Source organism: Mixophyes fleayi, chromosome 11 (genome assembly GCF_038048845.1).
Source record: "Mixophyes fleayi isolate aMixFle1 chromosome 11, aMixFle1.hap1, whole genome shotgun sequence".
NCBI classification, from domain to species: Eukaryota; Metazoa; Chordata; class Amphibia; order Anura; family Limnodynastidae; genus Mixophyes; species Mixophyes fleayi.
Window position 1 is genome coordinate 49,201,330 of NC_134412.1, and position 18,064 is coordinate 49,219,393.

At 42.7% G+C, this 18,064-nt stretch overlaps 1 pseudogene; it reads left to right on the plus strand.

The window, feature by feature from the left end:
* LOC142106613 (uncharacterized) overlaps positions 1–18,064 on the plus strand; it is a 99,999-nt pseudogene that overhangs the window by 5,094 nt on the left and 76,841 nt on the right.

Consider the following 18,064-nt stretch of genomic DNA (forward strand, 5'->3'; position numbering starts at 1 on the left):
TAGCTGTAGTGCTTTGACCAGCTGTAACATATTAACAATTTACAGAGGCTGCCCTGCCGTCTCATTCCATTAGAGGGAGATTGGAGAGTATTTTGCCTTATACCACGATACTCTCAATCCATTATTGGTCCAGTCTGCTCGATTTTGCTATCACTTTTTGATTATATAGTTCTGCTGCTATAAGATTTGAGAATTCCTATAAAGTGTTTTACTTTATTTTGATGGAATCAACCTTTAGAGTTTATTAATCCTTACATTGTATTATGAATGTTAGGTGTTTAGGTAGATCCCTAACCCAGCACTCGTTGAGAACTTATATATTATTCTAGGAGAGTTAGCGCGCTCTGGCAGTACGTCTGCTAGTTTTACCAGATATAGTGTATTTTGGTCATTTTTTCCATTTCAAGTTTTTACTATTTCACTACTCCTATTATCGTTTTACTATGTGAGATTATTTTAATGTATATCTAATAAAATTTAAATTTTATAATATCCCTATCATCCTTTGAGTGCCCCTAAAACACATACTTGTTCTTTTTCTATGTTTACATTCAGTTTTATGTGTGGGTGCACCTTTTCCAGAGAGATAGACATGTTATTAAAAGTTTATCATTAAGTCCACCTCCTGGATAATATGGGATTGTCCTAGTGCGATATAACCGTTCTGCTATTATCTGAAACCATCATCGCACAATGCTGTTCAGCGTCTAGGACATATCATTGGTTGCACCAAATTGCTGTTGCAATAACAGTCCCTCTTTGGTTTTGCACCACACATTTGCTTTCTACAAATTTGACTCTGTTACCTTCTCTCTCAAGAACACTTATGGTAATAAGGTTGGTTTCACAAATCTGGTACATATGGAACATCTTGTCTCCTTTTCCTTTTACAAATATGTGTTCACATGATTTTATTGAAGTAGACCACTCTTGGTTGCAGCTGAAGCGTCTAGTCCTTTTTGTGACTGCCTGTAATGTTTAATGCTGACTCATTTGGCTTATCACCATTTTTATGCGTATTATTTTGCACCTCTCAGCCTGCATTCTGATGCTTTGTGTCCCATTTTGTGATATTTAAAGCATTTGTACTTGGGCTTTTTTGACTTTTATCTTTTGTGAATAATGCAGAACTTTCAGTATTAGTGTCAACAGCAATTCGTTGTTGGATTTGCAGCAGTTTAGTCCTTACAATTTCTGTAGTTAGCTTAGTATCATTTGACTCTAATGCTACCACCAGGAAATCGAACTCTGGTGTTAAATTCTACAGCTTTGCTATTGCAACCTCCTCATCATCCACCTGTGCTCCCACACAGAAGTACAAGAGAGTCCCCTTTTAGACGAACGCAAGTAAATAGTGACAGTGTTGCATTCGTGCTTGCACTTACCTGAAAGAGTTAATGTGGAGTGTGGGTCTGGCCAGTGATGCTGAGGGGAGGTCTTTGTGGCTTTGTAGGAGATGCAATTTCCTGGGTGAGTCACTCGGCTGGCAAAATCCGGAGAGAGAAGACGTCTGGAAAGATAAGGACATTTTTTTACTTTATCTGTCCCTGTCTTTAATGTCCTTTTGCTTTCTGGTATAGTGCTTTTTCTGTCTTTTTTCATTTCTTTTCGTATAGCCTTATCTTCATTTTGTTTTTTACCCCAATTCATCGTTATATATATATATATTTTTTGTTTTTTCTTTGCTTATATTTTTCTCTCGCTTTTCCATCCCCCTTCTCTGCCCCCCCTCCTGCTTTTGTAATCGGTGCCCATCTCTGTCCCTAATATGCCCCGTCCTAGAAGGACCGTTGTGAGGCCTGCACGCCTCCGCTCCCCCTCCCCAGGCGACGGCCGTCGCCATATTGGAGAGGAGGGCACGGTCTCGGGCAACAGCGGGTCTGCCGGGGGAGGCATGGCCAGTGCCTCCCGCCGGCGTCAGCCTGCATTGGTGGCCAGTGATTCCTCAGCCTGCCCAGGGACCCGAGGCAGACGGGGGTCCGTTGCGCGTGGTGCGGCGGTTCAGAATGATCCCGTCCTCCGGCGAGGGAGTTCATTCCCGTCGCCGGAGACGGGTTGTCGGGCGGGGGGGCGCGGAGTAGTGCTGCGGGGGTGGAATACATAGGCAGCAGGGTGGTAGACAGTGAGAGCGGTGGGGGGGGCAGTTACCCCCCCCCCCCCGCTGCGGCAGCATGAGGGCCTTACCCACGCCAGGGGAGCCATTAGCCCACCAGGGGGAGCAAGGGAGAATAGATTTTGCAGCACAGGGGTGGTATTGCCATTAACCCCCCCTGTGCTGGCAGCTAGGGAACAGGGTAGGGAAGTACTTTGTCAGGCCCCTCACCAGTTTTATTTCTCACCTAGCCCCTTTCTGACAGGCAGTGTTAGAGGGTCTGAATGGGGGGCTCAGTCTCAGACCCAGTCCAGGCCTGTACGCAGATCACTTTACACGTCCCCTTCGGGTCGGGAGGAGGCAGCCAGAGAGCGCAGAGCCTTTTTTGCCTGTAATAGGGAGGAGGACATGGGGGCTTGGAGTCAGGGCCCTATTGGTACACAGAGGGGGTGGGAAGCCCGGAGCCATCCGGGCCGGAATTTTAAAGCAGCGGGCCAGGTGGGCTCAGCCGGCACGGTCGGCGAGCGGGTTGATCCATCAACAGTCATCCCCTCCAGAGGATAGGCAGATGAGGGAGAGCAGTTACCAGAGGTCCTCGGGACCAAGGTATATGGGGGCGGACAATTTTGGCCATGGTCCCCACCCTGACGTGTGACCAGCCAAGTTTTTGATTATGGTCATGAAGATAGGGAGGTGGTAGCGCAGCGGTTGTTCCCGGCTGGGGGCAACGAGTCAGGGGGTCAGGGGCGCAGAGTTCGGAACCACTGGAAGGTAGCATTTTAGGAGGGGACTGGGGCCTGAGGCCTGAGACGGACGATTTAGGATACCGCGGTGGGACCCGATTTAGGCCTAGCGCTCCGGCGACTTTTGTTGATAGTAGTGTAAACACACCAGACGCAGGTTTTGTAAGGAATGTCTCTGTTGGTAGGCTCGAAACTAACAAAGGTGTTCTTTCAGCTTCACAGAACCAGCAGCCGGTGGTTCAAGGTACAGAAAGTCGTGCGGTGGAGTCGGGGTCAGCCGCTGGTGGATCTTCAACGGCCACGGTTGATCGGGCAACAGGAGACGTTTCAGCAAGTGTGGAGGAGCGGCCGGCGGTCGGGCTGCCGGCGGGACCCGGGCCGGAAGTGGAGGTCACAGAGGAGAGAGGTGAGAACATTTCTGCTAGTACACACAAATCACGTGGTGTTAGCCCCCCGAAGTCTACAACGAGCGAGGAAACCTCGGGTTCTGGTAGCAAGCCCCGCAAACTGATTAAACTATTTCAGACACAATTAGTGGGGAAGCGGACCGCTAGGCCCCGACATAGTGGCGCGAGCTGGGGACTCGGGAAGAGTGGAGAATGAAGCTCTACTTTATGGCATTAGGCCTAGTGTCAGAGACAAAATCAAAAAGGGGTATTACGTTGATATGTTTACCTTGACTGATGAGGGCAAAAAAGGTCTTGAGGCTGCGATGGACAGGAACGGTGAAGGCGAGGAGAGCTACAAAATATTCCCTAGGTGGGTTAAAGGTTTTTGTGTGTTTGCAACCCTTTACACGGATTTTAGGCCAGAAGAACAGGTTGAGGCATGGAAGTATCTACACCTAATTACAGACGTTTTTCTTAAAGGACGGGCCGGTTGTCTGGAGGAATTATGATGAGATGTTTCCTAAAAAGATGATGGGTCGGGAGAAGTTGCCGTTAGGTTTTAAAGACATAGATACGTGGATGGACCTCATGAGGCCAAGTAGTCAGCGACAAGGGGTTTCGCAAGGGAGGAGGTTTCCTGGGGTGGGGGAGGGCGCAACAAACCCTCCCCGGCAAAGGAAAGTGCTTCGCTTTCAATTCAGGGTCTTGTCAGAGGGGGGGGCGGCCTGCAGATTCCGCCACTCCTGCTCCACCTGTGGTGGGTTCCACCCCGCATCAGAGTGTGTTAGAACCAGAGTTGGGGGTGGGAGAGGACGTGGGGCTGCTACAGCAGCTCCGGGTCAAGGCCAAATCCCCATTTAAGCTTGAAGTTCTAGATAAGTGGCTGTCACTTTATAGTGACGCAGAGGCCGCAGCCATAATTCGGTAAGGATTTCATTTTGGATTTAGAATTCCTATTTTTAAAAAATTAAATTTACCATGGCCCCGCAATCTGAAATCAGCGTTTATATTCCCGGAGATTCTGGACGAAAAAATTGCAAAGGAAGTTCGGTGAGGCAGGATGTTAGGGCCTTTCTTAAACGTACCCATTCCAAATTTGGTAGTTTCCCCGGTGGGCGTAGTGCCCAAAAAAGCAGAAGGGAAGGTCAGACTTATTCAACACCTATCTTACCCATTAGGCGAATCAGTAAATGCCGCCATTGACGCGGCAGTCAGCGCTGTCCAATATCAGTCATTTGAGGAGGCCCTTGCCCTAGTCCAGGAGTGCGGGGAGGGGGCCCTAATGGCCAAGATTGACATAGAGTCAGCTTTTCGTCTGCTGCCGCTCCATCCGGAATCGTTTCAGTTTATGGGCTTTAGACACCGTGGCGGTTTTTATGTCGACCGCTGCCTGCCCATGGGCTGCTCAATTTCATGTGCCCTTTTCGAGAGGTCTGGCAGCTTTCTCCACTGGTGCATTCAGGCTGGAACGGGACACAGGGGGATTGCTCACTACCTAGAAAATTTCTTGATTATTGGTCCTGACAGGTCCAGCAGTTGCTTAGAGGTGCTGCAATCAGCTCAAGCCCTTTTTACGGTGATGGGAGTTCCCATTGCCAACGATAAGACCGAGGGTCCTTCCCATTGTTTAGCTTTTTTAGGCATTGAGATCGACTCACAAGTAGGTTGTTGTAGGCTCCCGGAGGATAAGTTGAAGAAAATGGGAGAGGCGATTGCGATGGCGCTTAGCTCTCCCTACATGTCATTGAAAAAAGTTCAGTCACTTCTGGGGCTTTTTAACTTTGCCTGTAGAGTGATTCCAATGGGCAGGGTGTTCTGTCGCAAATTGCAAAGAACCATAGTGGGTAAGCGTAAACCCCATGCAGCGGTCCGGCTGTCACAAGAAATTAAAGATGATCTTCAGTTATGGCAGAGGTTTCTTAAGGAGTTTAACGGGAAAAGGATTTGGCCCACCCCCCGGTAAACAACGCTACCCTTGAGCTTTTCACGGATGCTTCGGGTTCGCAAGGCTTTGGAGCTTACCTGGGCGGGCAGTGGTGTGCAGAAGCTTGGCCAGAGTCGTGGCATCATAGCGGATGGGTTAAAAACTTGGATTTGTTGGAGCTATTTCCGATTATTGTTGCCGTAGAGCTATGGGCTGTCGCCCTACGGGGCAAGCACGTTGTTTTTTGGTGTGATAACCTAGGAGTAGTTCAGTCCGTTAATAGCCAGAGCGCATCTTCCCCGCAGGCGATAGCGGGATGCAGTGATGGAGTTCATGTGGTTGAAGTTTTGTGAAGGAGCATCTAAGGCTAGTATGTCTTCTACACTGGCGGGCATTTCGTTTATGTCACGGCTGAATGGCACGGTAGACATAACTAAAGGCTTTTTGATATCTAAGGCTCTGAAAGGATGGGCAAAGGAGAGACCGACCTCTACTGACACGCGCCACCCGATTACCATGCAGATTTTAGCTCAGCTTATGAGGATTTTAGTGGATGTGGCTCGGGACGAGTATTAGGTCCTGCTTTTTCGTACTGCTTTTAGCCTTGCATTTTTTGGGGCTTTCAGGGTAGCGGAGCTAGTGGGGCAGGCGGCAGGCCATGTCTCCGCAGGTCTGCTTACTGAAGATGTGGTCATACGTAAGGATAATCTAAGTGTTAGGATAGCCCGATCAAAAATGGATCAGAGGGGGAGGGGTTGCTGGTTACAATTGCAGGCCCAAAAAGATAAAGAATTATGTCCAGTCGAATTAACCACCCAATTTATTCTAATTAGGCCTTCCGACTCAATTTTCCTGATACATAAGGAGAAAGCACAACTTACCAGATATCAGTTTAATGCGGTCCTGAAACAGGCGATAAAGTTGCTAGGCCTTAACCCTTCGTTTTTCAGCTCACATTCCTTTAGAATTGGTGTGGCCACCTCCGCGGTCTTGGCGGGGACTTCGGTGGAGGCTATAAAATCACTTGGGAGATGGAAATCTTCGGCTTATCAGAGTTACATTAGGCCTAATGGTTAAAGTTGATTAATGTTACATGTGAATGTTGTGGTTATTTGCCTTCTGTGTTTCTCTTGCCTATTTCTCTCTTTATGCTTTCATTATTATTGTTTGTCACTGTCAGATAGCGCTAGAACCTTATCTTCATGGTCGTTTGTTTGATCCTCTATCCCCTACCTTGTTACTCAAGGCTTATCTGCTCATCGTGTAGAGCAAGGGCGCGAAGGGCTTTCTCCCGTTTTTTTTCTCCAGATACCTGATTAGTGGTGTGCCTCTGGGGTTTCATCGGGTTTCACCTTCGTGTGAGTAACTTACCCTTACCCAAATCCATTCCTCCCCGTTTACTTTTCCTTGCCAGCTATTCTCCAGACCCGTTTATGGGCTGCCTTCGTCAAAATTCCTATGTGCACCTTTGTGCTGTGTGTGATGGTCCTGTAAGGATTGCAGTTATTGACTCTTGTCTCTTTTTTGGATGCTGGGGTTACTGCGAGAGATGTGTGGATCATCGGGCACTCTTATATTTTCTGGGCAGCTAACCAGACGGGGGTGCAGACGAGGTTTACCAGTATAGGAGATAGACGGATTTTTTGGCTAAGGTAAACGGGGTTTAGTATGGGGAGGTCTCTTGCCCTGGTTAAGACAGCTGATTGAACGGTGGGGAGCCCCTGACATATTAATTATTCACCTTGGGGGGAATGACCTGGGTAATGGTAAGTCCCTTGAGCTAATTATACAGGTGAGAGAAGACCTTCACTATATTAACAAGACATGGCCATCAATTACTCTAGGCTGGTCCGTGATGGTTTCCAGGGCTGTCGTGGCGATCACAGATCCTTTTAAAAAAAAGATCCTGATAATGGGGAGGAAGCTTAATAGTGTGCTGTGGAAGGTCATTAGGTCCCTTGGAGGTCTTGTGGTAGATCACCCTGAGATAACAGCGGATAGGGTGAATCTATATAGGAGAGACGGTGTGCACCTCTCGGACGAGGGTTTGCGTATTTTTATGGAGAGCATTTATTTGGAGGTGTGGAGAGTGCTCAGTTTTGGTGGTGGTGGGCTGCTTGGCCCTTAGGGCCAGCAGCGTGGGAGGAAGGCACTGCGATCAGCGGCTGATATAGACGGCTCTATCGTGATTGGCACAGGTATCTGTCCCCTTACAAGGCAATCGGTTACTCTTGTCCCTTCCGTGGGGAGGGGCCTCGTCCGGCTCAGTGAGGGAGGGGGAGTGAGTAGTGAGGTGTGGTGCAGTTTACTCTGACGTCAGGTTAGGGCCGGCCAAGCAGTGGGGTTATGAGAGAAGTGGGTGGACTTAAGGCTATATTGCCATGTCCACGCTTGGTTGGGTATCGCTGGAGCTGATCTTCAGTGCCCTTTCTCCGCCACCAGGTTTTAATAGGATATAATTAAATAGTTTTAGTGCCACTTTACTCAAGTCTCCGTGTCTTTATCTTATATAAGTTGTTTACATTATTTAAGTTATTGTGTAGGGCGAAGAGCATACACAGTGAACTATTTATGTGTCTATATATTCATTTATATTCTCACAGGCACTTGATTTTGTCCCATATAATGTACATCTCAAGTTAATACTTCTCATTAGACCTTTGTCCTCATATGCTAACTGCAGGGCGGTCCACATCTCATTCTGACACCTTTCCATTGATAATAGAATATACATGCTGGTCTACAGCTAAGCCTATGGTACCCATGGGTCTATCCACTTCATCAGCATTTGGACTCTCTTATTTGTGACCTTCCCTAACTTTTTACATAAATGATTTTACATATAGTAATTTACTATAAGTTACTATATGTAAAATCATCTTTCTTATTATTTTATGCAAAAACACTGAATGTGTTTATTAGGGGAAGGAGAGGCACAACAATTTGCATTGAAAGAATTCTCTTAGTATATGTAAACAGGAATCATATGTATAATTGTTGTTGTGATCAAATGTGCATATCATTCACACTAATTAAATCATTATAACACTGATTGAGTGGATACATAAGAGCAGATTAAGAACAAATGAGAATTTTTTTTGGGATAGATCATATTAACATGAAGACTCTTCATTTATCCCTACCTACCCTCTGCACCTTTTTTATGCTAAATCATGTGTTTGCAATCAGGAGCAACTGTAAAAATGTATATTATGCACAGTAGACATTAATGACATCCTAATAAATATATTTCATGTGACTATATCATTAACAAGTAAGATTAACAGTTTTTTTCTGTGTGATCTTTTGTGAGTTTATTTTCTACATATGTGTAGGACGTATCCGCAGTGTCCTGTCTAACAGCACAGCGGACCTAGAGCCCTATTCATCACCAGACTTATCTTCACATCCGCTCCTTGCTCAATACGGATGTGTGCATTCATCATTTTCTTGCGTTTTAAAAAAAATGTACGTTTGCGTTCCTTAATGAACCAGGCCCTAGAAGTGTTGGCTCCCTAATACATTATATAAATAGTAATGCCCCCTTTTTCTAAATAATAAATTAAAAATGCCCCCTTTATAATAATAAGCCTGATTGGCTTCTCAGCTATTAAGGGCTCACCAGAGATTGACTCAATTTGCATCAGGTACTCCTAGTGAGCGGTTTATCTTTTTCTGTTTTTTATTCCCCGTAGGGATTATGACGGATCAAGAAAGGAAGCTGATTAATAATAAATAATTGTTATGCACACAGCATTGGAAAAAAATGATGGAGCACAAAATATATATTTTTAAAAGCAGCTATATTAATTATTTGTTTTATGTGTTTTCACCAATCATTATTAAATATTTATAAAGGAGGCAATAATAATTTATTATTTGGCAAATAGGAACACTACTATTTATATAATATATTAGGGGGCCAATGATTTGTTCAAAAACCCTAGAGGACCAGGCCCAGATCTAAATAACAATGGGTATGTCTAATATGGATTTTCTTTATGTATTTTTTCTCATTCTAACAGGCAAGATAACTTAAACCACATGCAGTTTGAGATATCTCGCCTGTCCGAACCACTTCTTTTTCTATTTAGCTAATAAGCAGTGGTTATCATGTGGTTTATCAAATAGGGAAATATTCTTCAGAGGAAGAGAAATACTAGAGCACGAGGACATGCACTGAAACTGGAGGGAAGTAGTTCCAGAGGAAATGTAAGGAAAAACTACTTCACAGAAAGGGTAGTGGATAAGTGTACTAGCCTCCCATCAGATGTGGTAGAGGCTAATACAGTAGAGCAGTTTAAACATGTTTGGACTACACATAAGAATATCCTTTTAAAGAATAAGGGAAAAATTAGGGTTTAAGGTTACAATAGGTTAAAACAATGGGCAGACTAGATGGGCCAAGCTGTTCTTATTTGCTGTCAAATTCTATGTTTCAGTGTTTCTATGTTAACCACTGTGTTACAGGATTGACACTGAAGTATACCTGCTGGTGTTTGCATGGCTCTAGAGGGAGGTGCATAGTCTAACGCTCCTCCAGTCTTCTCCAGGGACACCCACAAGGGATTGTGGGTTTTGCTGCGGGAGACGCGCAGGTCATGGTCCTCCAACTGAGCCACCGGCGAGGTAGCGGAAGACAGACCAAGGGAAGTCAGACAGGCAGAGTCGGCAATGTGTAGACAGCGGTGGCACACTAGGATGATCCAGGAGGAGTGGTTGCAACAAGCCAGAGCGGCAATGTTCAGGCAGCAGTAGTACACAAGGGATATTCGGGAGAGTAAACAAGCAACAAACAGAGAACAGATACCTGCAAAACCAAACAGGGGGGAATCGGAAGAGTGGTCAGAAGTCAGCCGAGGTCATACACAGGGAATCTGAAGATGCAGGATACATCAAGAATGCTGAAACTGGGGGACCTAATACTCTGGCACCAGTATGGTGCCAAAAGCAGCTTTAAATAGAGAGTGTACACCTATGATTAGCTTTGGCAATGCAGCCGCTAGAGCCTCCAATAGCGTCCCGCTGCTAGGCAACCGGTCGCGTACGTAGGGTCGGTGCGAGAGCCGAAAGAGCCGCGTCTGGTTTGCAGGGCAACCAGATGCGGCAGAACAACTAAACGGCGGTCGTTCCGGCACGAAAGAGGGATAGCGCCTGACACACTGCTTAATACATGGGTTGGTTTTTATACCTATACCTCCCATATATATATATATATATATATATATATATATATATATATATATATATAGTCTTTGTTGTTTTAAATATTGTGGCTTAAATCCTGCATTTGGATGCAAAGTTTGGCCCTTAGTAAATCGAATGGTTTACATACCGCACATCAACTGCTCCATAAATTATTTTATTTTATTAGGTTTATTCCTTATTTAAGAAAAATGTTGCTTTCTTTTGAAATTGGCATTGGAGTCTGCTGTCATTAATTACATCTATAACATGATGCATGAAACTGTTTACCACTAGTGCATTGCTTGCTAGTCAACAAGAGCAGACATTGATTTAACTGAGGAACTGATGTGCAGCCATATGTTATATCTTCCCTGAGTACTTTTTCTTTAGTAATTAGTTAGTACAATACAATAATTAGTAGGTTATGTACAATTCTGTATCTTTAATGTATTGAAAATGATAGCTGCTTTACATATGTCATGTATAATGCTATATTCAATATTAATGAATTCACAATATTGTTCAGACATCAACAGATAACTTATTAATTAAGAATTCTGAAGTTATTCTCAGGATGATATTCATCCACAGTTAACTATGATGACAGCTTTGAGACAAAGTTTTTTTAATATTTTAAATGATGATGGACTTGTTGTAAGTGAGGTTGCAGTAACTGCAACATCCATCTGAATCACAATAGCAAGGTCTCCCTGGTATTTCATGTTACCTGTATGAGATATGAGTTAGACATCTAACAGCAAGCAAAGGAGAGACAAGATTTCTTTATTACACGAAAATTGTTTGTTAACTCCTCTCAATATGATGGGTTAGCTGTCAGTGGAAATGCGAGGGAACGGCTCTTGGAGGCAGCTGGCTATTCGTTAGCTCGGCAGTTAAGAGAGCGTAATGGACTCTCTGTCCAAGCTGCCGTATTTCCTCAGGACAAATGAGAGTAGGCGGAAAGTTTCTTCTAAGTAAATAAGCAAGATTCAGCCTGACCACAGAAGAAATTTGGAAGGTGACAGGAGAGGGATGGGAGAGCCATGAAGGCATAAGAGAGTTAAAAGCAAGGAGAACAAGCAGTATAGTGGTTTATTGCAGGAGAGAAGGGAGGGAATATCTTTTAACTAGCTCTGCTGTACTATAAATCTGTTTCTCCTGCAGCACTGCCTATTGCACATGTAATCATTAAGCAGGCTTTCATTATACAACTTGACTCTTCCAAAGCAGCTGCTGCATAGCAAATAGAATCATTTAATAGGGTATTTTTTCTTGGTATTTATTTAAACATGAGTCTTCTAGCTGCTTATTCCCTACGGTATTCTACAAATAAATGCCTCTATATGTATTTGTGTACTATTTTAAGAAAGATAATTATTGACACAATTAGGACACATGAAAAATTCACCGCAGATCCACCTCTCTTCAAATTGTAATATATATTGACTGATATTGAGCGTCCTAATAATGTTGGTGTTAACCTAAACAGTCAATGCTGACACATGTGCCTAGTGTATATTAAATCTGACTATTCCCTGTATTGTTGCCATGGAGTTAGGCTCTCTTCTTCATAAGAATGAAATTGTCCCTCTCTGACATTGTTCTAGGAATATATCCCCAATATATAACATTATTGTGGTGATCTACATTCTAATGTGAAACTTCAAAATTAAATATTTTATTTACAGGTTTTTAAACATTTTTGTAAAAAATAGTGGTCATGAAATGAGACTGACTGTAGTAAAAAGGGAGGAATTACACTTTTAAGGATTAACCCATAAAATAACTGTAGTGAACAAAGCATAATTATAAGGGAATGTATTCTAAATACTGTATTTCAAGTGAATCCATTTATAATTTGTTTTTCTGTGTAAGCTAGGGTGTAAATGACTTTGAAGCAAATCCTGCTCTCACACGGTTAATGACCTAACTCAATGTGTAAAATGTTAGGCCACAAATACTGCCCAGTGTTTATTCTGTGGCTCTGCAGATCCAAGGACTACAAGATAACATTGTCACCTTTAGGGGGAAATGAATAGCTTCTGAGACCTCATGTGCAGGGCTGCCAAGAAGAATTCAGGGCCCGGGTACAACAAATTCAGGGGGCCCCCCCTCATAGTCGAGTAAGCCCCAAAAAAAAAATTTTGTGTGTATGACTACACATAAAAATTTTTTTAGTGTGTAGTCATACATTCAGGGGCGTGGCAATGCGCCGTTAGGGCGTGGCTAGCCTAACGGCGGTGCAAAAATTTTCGGAGGTGTGGTCATGCATTTGGGGGCATGGCAAATGCGCCATTGGGGCGTTGCTAGCATCAAAATCACTTGACTCTCAATTCGCCGGAGCGTCACATATGTTCAAGCACTTCTGAATTTCAGGACATCTACCACCACAGTGTAGTATACAATGAATGCACACAAACAGTTCAGTCTTTGTCTACACCTTACATTGGGCACAACATTCACCAAAAATTGCCATTGTCCCTACTAGAATCACAACATTTCACACACTGTCCTGCTCTCTCCTACCTGTTCTTCTCACTTTCTCCACCTGTGGCTGCTGGTTTCTTTAGTTGTGGCTTGTCTGGATCCAGGAATGTTGAAGGACCTATTTTAGTAGAAGAGTAGTGAAGAGGGATGTCCTCTTCACTACTCCTTGAGAAAGTCCATAGGACGAAACGCGTCAGCGAGACACATCCCTCTTCACTACTCTTCTACTGATTGCCAAGTATTCTCTATTTTCCCTTAATTTCTTCCTCCGCGGGTCACGCATGCACGTTTGCAAGCGCTAACAGATCCCGACGAACACGTGACGTCACTCACGCGGCGCCTGCAGAATCCACCAACGGATGAGCGATACGGCGTCTCACAACCAGGACATCACTGACGAGGGAACCGCACACTGTCCCACAACTACAGTCAGCTGGCTTCAGAATTGCATCAGCACACGGCGGCATCAGGCAACAGACCATCGCTTCTAGATACATCCACTCACACGCGCTTGACATAGCGCTGCAAGGTAATTGCACAGCTATTCCACACTGCCACTCATCTCTGTTTAGACACACCAGTGCCACAGATCCAGAACTTTTGGTCATCAATCCCATTCCGCATCACAGACTTTTCACTGTATATTTGTATATTTGTTTATGCTTGCTTATATATACATATTTGCTATTCCCCGGAGAGGTCACCACACCTCACTTGTCCGCCATCATATTCTGCTGCTAGCAGTTTATCTCCTAGCGATCCATCATCATTACAGGGGTACCTTCTAAGCACCACACCCCCACTTCCAGACCAGTATTTGAGCGCATCAGGATTTCTTCAACTTACAAGATATTGTCAGACTTTTGGGAAATCAATCAGCAATGATAAGCTCTTCATCTTCACAGTCAAACTACATATCACCTTTATTTTGTCAGAAAACCGCTCCTGATCACCTTCACCTCTCATGCACTGTACTCTGCATACTCATGACTTGGAAGCTTACTGTAAGGGGACACACAGGATTCATGCCAAAATCTTGCACTCATCTTTCCTTTAGGTTACAGATTTAACTGGTCCCTTTCCCAACACAGGCACCCACTTCCACACCTCTCCCCAACTGCCACTGCCATGTATAAGGCCCATAGAAAACCTATGACTTAATTACCCAATTGTGCACATCTTGTGCTCTAATAGCTAGAAGAATTAACTCTGGTATTTAAAGGGTTAACACAAAAAAGCAATCAACCTTTTCTAAACAGGCAGTGAATTTGTTTAGTGTTCAGAACTTATTACATTTTGAATTTAATATAAAAAAAGTACAATGCTGACATTATAAAAACAATTAACAACAGGTGACAAAATATACAGCAAAACAGGTAAAAAGAAAGACAACTTTTTAGCGGGTAAACTTATACAAGTTGTATAACCTGCACCAAGGGTATTTGGCTTGGTAGATGGACAACATATCAATGTTAATTGATTTCCCAAAAGTCTGACAATATCTCGTAAGTGGTTTCCCCTTTTAAAGGCACTTTTTTCACCTATCCCTTCTTAAAGGGGTTTGTCTCCAGGGAGGGCCTGTGACACAGTTTTACAACCATAATTTACATATTCCCTGTTTAATCCCTAATGCTAAAATGTAAAATTTCTTTTCTGCAGAGTGTCACACAGACCCGATTTTTCATTAAATTAATCCAATACAAATTTACCAATCTACAGATACCAAACAGAGGTAAATCAAGTGTATTAGTTGAGTTGATACTCCTTTCCTCTTATTCCATGTGTGACAGACAGCTTTATTTGATCAGACCGAAATATTGCTCAGCTATTTAACTTGATCGAATTGTTGAGGCTTCTATTCACTTCATGGGGACCAGTTTTTATGAGTTACCATGTTAGCATTTTGAGAAATATATACTTAATATATTGCACATGTCTTTAACATAGTCTTGCTTTAACAAACTGTAATAGTGAATATGGGTATTTTAGAGGGCTTCACTATTATTGCTGCTAGAATTAATCCTGTTACAACCAAACACTAGTTGATAAATACAAGAACCTTTAGTATAACATTAACAGGAAATATTCAAGTGCTACTTATTCAAAAAGGATTGAGAAAACAAAAATACTTATATTTTTCTGAGATGAACACAAAGTTTTCAATAAATTCCACCAAAGCGATCCATAACAGTAAAATATAAAATACACAAATAATAGTGCAACACTGTTTATACAGGAAATGTCTAAGTTCTTATACAGTAATAAGGAAAACAATCCTGATAAGTTTCCAAGATGTAGATCCCCTCTTGTGGGAATACTTACAGAACACAAATTTGTGATTGTGCCTTCATAGAATAAATATGGAGCAACATATTCCTTTGTGATACTTCCACTCAAAGTATTAGGCTTACCGTATGGGATCTTGAAATTAGCGTTTATATAGGGTCTTTGTATCCTTAATGGTACCGATGTCATGCAGATGAATTTTCTCATAGATAGGTGAGTTACTAAAAATATAAGAAAAATTATCTAGTGCTACACGTTTCGTAATGAAAACATTATTATTTTATTTCAAACCCTAGACATAAAATCCTAAGTAGTATACAAAATGTTTAATAAGAGATGCAGGTAACCTCTGTAAATGTTTAGCATATCACAAAATATCGTAATTAAATCCTGGGATAGTAATGGTCACTAAGACTTTCTCCTAGATTTATATATTCCTGGTAGGTGGACCTATTGTACTTTCCTTGCACTGTCCGATGCATTGTGGCCCAATATGTGGGTCTTTGTCAAGGTAACCTTTACTATCCTGGTATCCAATTACAATCTTTTATGATTTTTTTTGTCAGTATCAATTAGGTAATGCAAATAGCCTCAACTTTTTATAACATAGCTTCATCACCAATTATTATAATTTATTTATATAGCACCAATGATGCACAGAGAATGTGTAATCATTCACATCAGTCTCAGCCCTAGTGGAGTTTGCAATCAATTTTCCCTACCACACACACAGGTCCATTACAGAGCTACAACTAAGCAAACCAAGTGATACTTAACTTGTGATAGAATGTAATTCATCCAGTGTCTTTATTTTCACTGCAACATGCCATCACTATGCATCAGCACTGATAAGAGAGGACAACAGCCGGAAGCTTCTTACCAGTGAAGATACTGCTGCTGCCCCTCCATGTGGGCAATGAGCTGGGAGTGAGACATTGGCTATAATATCACAGCCAGTGTGACACTCCCAAGTGGAGAGGATGACTCCGTGATGCTCCAAGTGCCTGTGTGGAATGGCTCTTAAGAGGAGGGGGGGACACTGGCTATGGGGCACTGGGCAAATATGCCAATAGTGGTACCGGTCCTTCAGTACCCGCAAAAGAGATGCGACTAAAAGATGTATGTTGAAATATACCTAAGTCCTACTGTTTCACAATTACATGGACATGCCCCTACTATACCCAGCCTATGTTTGCCCTGTCCACTCCCCAATTATCTCTCCTGGTGTAAGTGGATGCAAGTTTTTGCAATTTTGGTGCACATGTGTAGTACAATAATGCGTTTATTACACCAAACAATTGATGTCCAAATGGAAATGAGCCCCAATGTAGTTAAAAATCTGACTATATGCTGTGCTAATAAAAAAACATGTAGCCAAATGGGGCTGGGGGCTGGATTGCATCAGTTATAATCTCCAAACATAGAATAAATAAAACCATAGGGTGAACAAACCCTATTACTTTAAATAAATTGCACACTGCTGTGACTAAATATATAATACATTCAAAGGAGCAGGGGCATACATGAAAAAAACAATGACATATATAAAACACATATTGCTTTTTTGTATTGTAATTTTGAATATTTTAACATGGGTGAATTGATTTAATCAATTCTGAAGGTTGGCTAAAGTTCAGCAATTTGCAAAATTAATTAGCAAATCTGTCCAAATTTACCCAGAATAACTTATTTCCATTGAATAATCAGTCCAATCACAGTCCATTGTAGATAAATATGACAATTAGCTAGCATGAACAAATATTTTCCTTCCATAATTTAAATTAACCAAGTATAGGTTACAGGTTGTATCAGGTTGTGGTGTTTATGTGCCTAGTAACACATTGACAGGTGTATATAATTCTGAGTTATGGCATAGGTGGTGATCCCTGAGCACCACCTACTTTGTGTGGAAGCTCTCTGTATGACATATGGCAGGATGATATGTGTGAGATCATCACTTGGCTAATCTGCAATGATGGAAGCCACCTGTAGAGAAGTATCCACTTTAATATTTGTACAGGATGCATATAGATCTGCTATTCAATGGTGATAGAGGGTCTGGTCATGATACCTGTTTTGCTGCGCTGGGTCTGAGTAGCAGAGTCAGCACCTCACCTATAAAATAGATGTACAATCTTGTGATCACTAGTCACTTATCTACTGAACCAGAAAAAAAAATGAAAAAACTCTTTCTGATTACGCTCTGGCAGCTGGACAACTCAAACATTCAATATCCGGCTTTGGCAGCTCCAGCCATATTTTCAGTTTGCATAACCAGTAATGGAGAGGATTAGCTTCATTGATCAAAAAAGTAGTATCACTAGGCATCACTAGGTATCAGTAGGCATCACCCTTTACTGCACTACAATACTTGGAGCTAAGTGCTTCTGAAGGAGGATCTGCAAAACTGATATCTTGCATTAAGCCCCAAGTAGAAGTGCTTCTTTTGGCACCAAGCACTTCCCACAACATCACTGCTGCCACAGGCACTGCCAGCACCACCCATAGTTTAAGTACAACAAGGTAATCTTTGTTGGGATGATGAGAATGTAAATAATATTTGTGGGTCTTCTTTACGACTATCCCTGAAAAAGTATTTGGACGCTTGACCACTACACCAACAGGGATTTTAATGACATTGTATTCAAATACATATACTTTAATATGGAGTTGGTCCCCCTTTTGCTAGAAATAACAGCTTTCACTCTTCTTGGAAGGCTTTCCACAATATGTTGAAGTGTTTCCTGTGGGAATTTGTGTCCATTTATTCTGTAGAGCATTTATGAAGTCAGACACTGATATTGGACGAGAAGGCCTGGAAAGCAGTCTCCATTCCAGTTCATCACAAAGGTTTTCGATGGGGTTGAGGTCCGGGCTCTGTGCAGGCCAGTTAAGTTCTTCCACACACAACTCATCAAACCATGTATTTGTAGTCCTTGCTTTGTGCACTGGGACA